Source organism: Lontra canadensis, unplaced genomic scaffold, assembly GCF_010015895.1.
Source record: "Lontra canadensis isolate GAN:19392208 unplaced genomic scaffold, GSC_riverotter_1.0 scaffold59, whole genome shotgun sequence".
In the NCBI taxonomy this organism is placed as follows: Eukaryota; Metazoa; Chordata; class Mammalia; order Carnivora; family Mustelidae; genus Lontra; species Lontra canadensis.
Window position 1 is genome coordinate 3787447 of NW_022631053.1, and position 5358 is coordinate 3792804.

Genomic DNA, 5358 nt, shown 5'->3' on the forward strand with positions numbered 1-5358 from the left:
TGGGCCGCGAGCTGGAGGCCTAGAAGACAGGAGCGCTGGCGGGCAGGGCCAAGGCTGCCGAGGAAGCCAGGGGCGTGGGGGCCGGAGGCCTGGGAGATTGGTGCGGTTGCTGGGTTGCGTGAGTCCTTTGGGTGGTATCCGAGTTGGCGTCCACTCATTGGACAGATGCCGGGGAGGAGCCTGCGCCCATTAACCGGCCAGACCCACTGGCTCGTGCCATACAGCTGGGCTTTTGTGCTGGGAGAGTAGTGGAGAACAACTGGGTCTTGCTAGCTCAGACTTGTAGAGGGCCCAGAATGCTTCCAGAAGTAAAGGCAGCTACACGGAGGCATGTAGGCTGGGGAGGGGAGACAGAAAGCAGAAGACAAAGCAAGTGCAGAGGTTGGGATCTGATAGGAGACAGACACCAAGGAACCCAGATTCTGTGATAGAGATTTCTCCTTATTGTTCCGTAGTAGTTTGTCTTCATCCCATCACTTCAGGGTGAGCTGATAAAATCAAATGGAAGGACCTGCAAAGTTAAGGACAGAAGCTGACTGATGGTAACTGCATGCACTCTGGCTCTCCCATTCGCTCGCTCACTCTCTTTCTCCCCTCTCTCCCCCTGCAGTCCCTAGCCTGAGAGACAGATTATTCCTGGCCCCTCTCAGAACCCCTGAGATGCCCTCTGACATTCTAAACTGTGGGGAGAGGACACGGATAAGTGGCTCCAGTTAACTGAACCACTGAAAAAGCAGGCATCAGCCTCACACTGTGCACGCATGCTGAGATATCACATCACAGGAGGGCTGCTAAGACCTGGCCCTCCTGGGGCACCTGGGCGGCTCAGTCAGTTAAGCAGCCAACCCATTTTCTGTGCAGGTCATGATCTCAGGGTCGTGAGACAGAGCCCCGAGGTGGGCCCTGGGCTGGGAGTAGAGCCTGCTTAAGATTCTCTCTCTCCCTCATTCTCTGCCCAAACACCTCCTCTTAAAAAAAGACAGACCTGGCCCTCTAACCCAGAGAACATTAGAACTTGGCCAGCAGAGAAAATCACGTGGGGAACAAAGAAGTAAGTGGTGACACCTAAACCAAATAAAGATTCAGACACAAGAGATTGGTGTGGGCTGTGACAGTCTGGGAAGGGTCCCCGAAGGTTGGGGGTATGAGTTGGCCTAGATTGAGGGGAAAGATCAAGAGGAGGAAGGAGATGTAGTGAAGACCAGTCCCACGTTAACGTGAGAGTTTACCCATCCTCTGCCTTTTCTATTTGGGCCCTCAGTGGATTGTATTGAATGACACGTGTGTACATTGGTGAGGACAGATCATCTTTCCCCCCATCTGTGGATTTAATGCTAAACTCTTTCAGAAACACTCTCACAGACACACCCAGAAATAGTGTTTCACCAGCTATTTGGGCATACTTTAGTCAAGTTGATACATAAAATTAACGTTCACAGTAATAATAATGTAGTGCGTAAGTATGACTTTACTATTGTTTTTACTGTTTGCTATTGTAGAGACAAAAGGGAGAAGCTATGCCTCAAAATTTTCCACCAGGATATGTAAGAGAAAAAATTAAGTTAAAGGCTTCTTCCAGATTTTGTATTTGATTTGATTCTATTTTGAATCCAGAATCAACATGTTTGGCCCCTCTTCCCTTTCACGGAGTCATTTAATATGGTTTTTAGATATGCAGGAGTAAGCCCAGAACTTGCTTCCTCCTTAGGGGTAAGAGCATTTATTGCTCAGTGTAATCGAAGAGAAATTTTTCAGTGTGCAGAGAGAGTCGGGGAAGAGGGAGGAAAGAAGCAGGCAGTGCAACAACATGGCAGAAAACCAGGCCTGAGCTAAAAGAGACATCTATGAGAGTTCCACAGGGTTAGGTTGACATTAACAACAGTGATATCTAATGTTTGAGTTTTTGTTTTGTTTTGTTTTGTTTTTAAAGATTTTATTTATTTGACAGAGATCACAAGTAGGCAGAGAGTCAGGGAGGAACGAGGCTCCCTGCTGAGCAGAGAGCCCGATGCGGGGCTCAATCCCAGGACCCTGAGATCATGACCTGAGCTGAAGGCAAAGGCTTAACCCACAGAGCCACCCAGGCGCCCCTAATGTTTGGTTTTAAATTGTGTTATCATTGCAATCTTGAGCTGTGCTGAAGGTTGCTTCTGTTAACGCCACACCTTCAGTAACAAGGGAACAGTGTGGGCTGTAGTAGTCTAGGCGGTTGGTCACATGATGGGGAGTTAAAGTAGGGGTCAGCAACAGGACAGCTGCCTTGCTCATATTATCTCCCTGAGGTTGTCCTGGTTGGCAGCATTAAATCAAAGGTGGCTGTTAGTTGGGGCTTACAGGTGGTAACACGTGGGAGAGGGAACAGATCAGGACAGGGCCGCATGAGAATCAGTGGTTGAGGGGTAGGCGATATTGGAGGAAACAAGGTGCAGCTTGGACTGACCTATGAAAGATTTCCTGTTCCCCAGATATTTCAGTGGAAGGTGATACTTGAAAGGGAAGAAACACATTTGAGGTGTGTTTCTCTGCGGGGGGGTGTGGTCAGATCGGGTATGGCTGTGAAAAGTCAAATGACAGATCGTACTGTGACAGATAACAGAGATTTAACCAATTTCTTTGACATATTCTGATCAAAGACAGGTGCATGTAGCCAAATCATGAAAAGACGTTGGAAAATGCAGTGCACCAGGAACTGCAAAGGTCCTGTGCTTGGATTTCCTCTGCATTTTCTAGATCTTCACTCTTCTCTCCTGTATTGTCACCTCCCTTCTTTGTGGGGTCACTCCTATCACCAGACAAATGTTGTCTGGAGGGGTAGGCAGCCTTCCAAATTACCTCCAATTAGCCCTCTTCTGGTATTCACACCCTCATTAAACCCCCGCTCCCCACTGCCATTAGTGTTAGCTGGATTTAGTGACATGTTTCTAGCAAATGGAAAATGGCAGAAGTGATGGGCTATCGCTTCCAAGATTAGGTTACAAAAACACTGTGACTTGTTCTTGATGGTCTCCCTACCTCTCTCACTCAGAGGGAAGCTGGCTGCCTTGTGAGTTGCTCTGTGGAGCAGCCTGTAACAGTAGCCAGTGAGGGACAGAGTCCTCTCTCTTACTGCCCAAGAAGAACCCAGTCACTTAGCACACTGCATGAGTGGGATGGGAAGCAGGTTCCCCCTGGGTCAAACCTTCAGTTGAAACCACAGTTGTGGCTAACACCATAATTTCAACCTCATGAGAGACATTAAGCCAGAGGCACCCCACTAAAGATTCTCTCCCCACAGAAGCTGTGAGCTAAGTTCTTAACTCATTTTATGAGGCTAGCATTACCCTAAACCAAAACCAGACAAAGATATTATAAGAAAACTATAGACCAATGTTTTTCATGAACAAATGCCCACATTATCAATATATTAGCAAATCAAATCCAACAGTGTATAAAAAGAATTGTACACCATGACCAAGTGCCATTTATCCCAGGTATGCAAGGCTGGTTCAACATTTTATTTTTGAGAGAGAGAGAGAGAGAGAGAGAGAAGATGGGGGAGGGGCAGAAGGAGGAGAGAGACTCTTTGTTTCTTTCTTTCTTGCTCTTTTTAATTTTATTTGTGGGGGGGGGGGGAAGATGGGGGAGGGGCAGAAGGAGGAGAGAGACTCTGTTTGTTTCTTTCTCTTTTTAATTTTATTTGTCAGAGAGAGAGAGAGAGAATGTATACAGGCAGAGAGAGAAGCAAGCTCCCTACTGAGCAGAAAGCCCCATACAGGACTCAATTCCATAACCCTGGATTCATGACCTGAGCCGAAGGCAGACATTTAACCAACTGAGCCACCCAGGCGCCCAAGGAGAGAGAACCTTCAGCAGACTCCATGCTGGGGTTTGGGACCTGGGATTGGCTGGGTGTGGGGGTGTGTGGGGGCACATCTGAGTTAGTCCTAGTAATCTTTTTAATAAAAGTATTTTATTATGCAGACTTTAAATATTAACAACAATGTGCATATCCACATACCCACCACCTCATTCACTACTTTGGTTTTACTGAATGTTTAAACCATGTCAAAGAATACAGTACAGTGTGTGCACAGTTTGTTTATTTTTGGTGGACAGCAAAGCAAGGTCTATTGAGCGAGAGCAAAGTGATAGTACAAAGCTCCCAAGGAGGGAAGAAACCCTAGGGGGTTGCCCCAGTGTATGTACCGTTTAAAGAATGACAACAGAATAATACTCACTTTAGAAAAAAAATTGATGTTACTCTTGAAATCCCCTGTATACTCCTCCCTGATTCTCTCCCTTTCTCTTTCCTTCAGAAGTAACCAGTATTCTAAATCTTGTATTCATTATTCCATTGATTATTTTTATAACCCTGAGAGTATAGTATGGTAGCCACTAGCCACAGGTGACAATTAAGTTTATTTACATATATTTATTTGAGAGAGAGAGAGAGAGCGTGCGCGTGCAAGTAGGGGGAGCAGCAGGCAGAGGAAGAAGCAGGCTCCCCACTGAGTAGGGAGCCTAATGCAGGGCCCAATCCCAGAAACCTGGGGCCATGACCCAGCCAAAGGCAGATGCTCAGCTGACTGAGCCACCGAGGTGCCCCGACAATTTAGTTTAAATATAAATAAAATAAAATAAATGTTCAGTTCCTCAGTCATGTTAGCTGTATCTCAAGTGCTTCACAGCCACGTAGGTCTGGTGGTTACCATACTGGACAACAAAGTTGTAGAATATTTGTATCATTTCAGCGAGTCCCATTGGATAGCTCTGCTCTATGCAATATATTGTCTAATTTTGCATGTTTCTGGACTTTATATAAGTCGAATCATACGGTGAGCTTTCTCTTGCAGCCAGCTCTGTTTCATTCAGTATTAGGTTCTTGATGTTCATCCGCGTGGTTATTTGTAGCTGTAATTACTTTACCATATACATCCTGCAAATAGGACACAATGTATTTATCTACTTTGGAATCTATTGGTGATGGACATTTGAGTTATTTGCAGATTTTTGCTATTATAGCTAATACTGTGGTACCTGTGAGCATGGGTTTCTCTGGAAGGTATACCAAGTTGAGGTTGCTGGGTCACAGAGAAATACCGTCACCTTCTCTAAATAACATCAAACTATTTTCCAAAATGTTATAAAACCTACTCTCCAACTAGCAATGTATACATGTTCCCATTGTTCAGATTATCACCAACTCTAACTTTTTACAAATCTTGTGGGTATAAATTGAGAATTCATGGTTTCAATCTGCACTTTTCCTGATTTTGAATGAGTTTGAGTATTGGAATATTTTTTCATATACTTAGGGGACATTCATTGATTATTGCGCAGTAAGTGTCTGTTCAGGTCTTTTATTTCTTTATCTTTGTC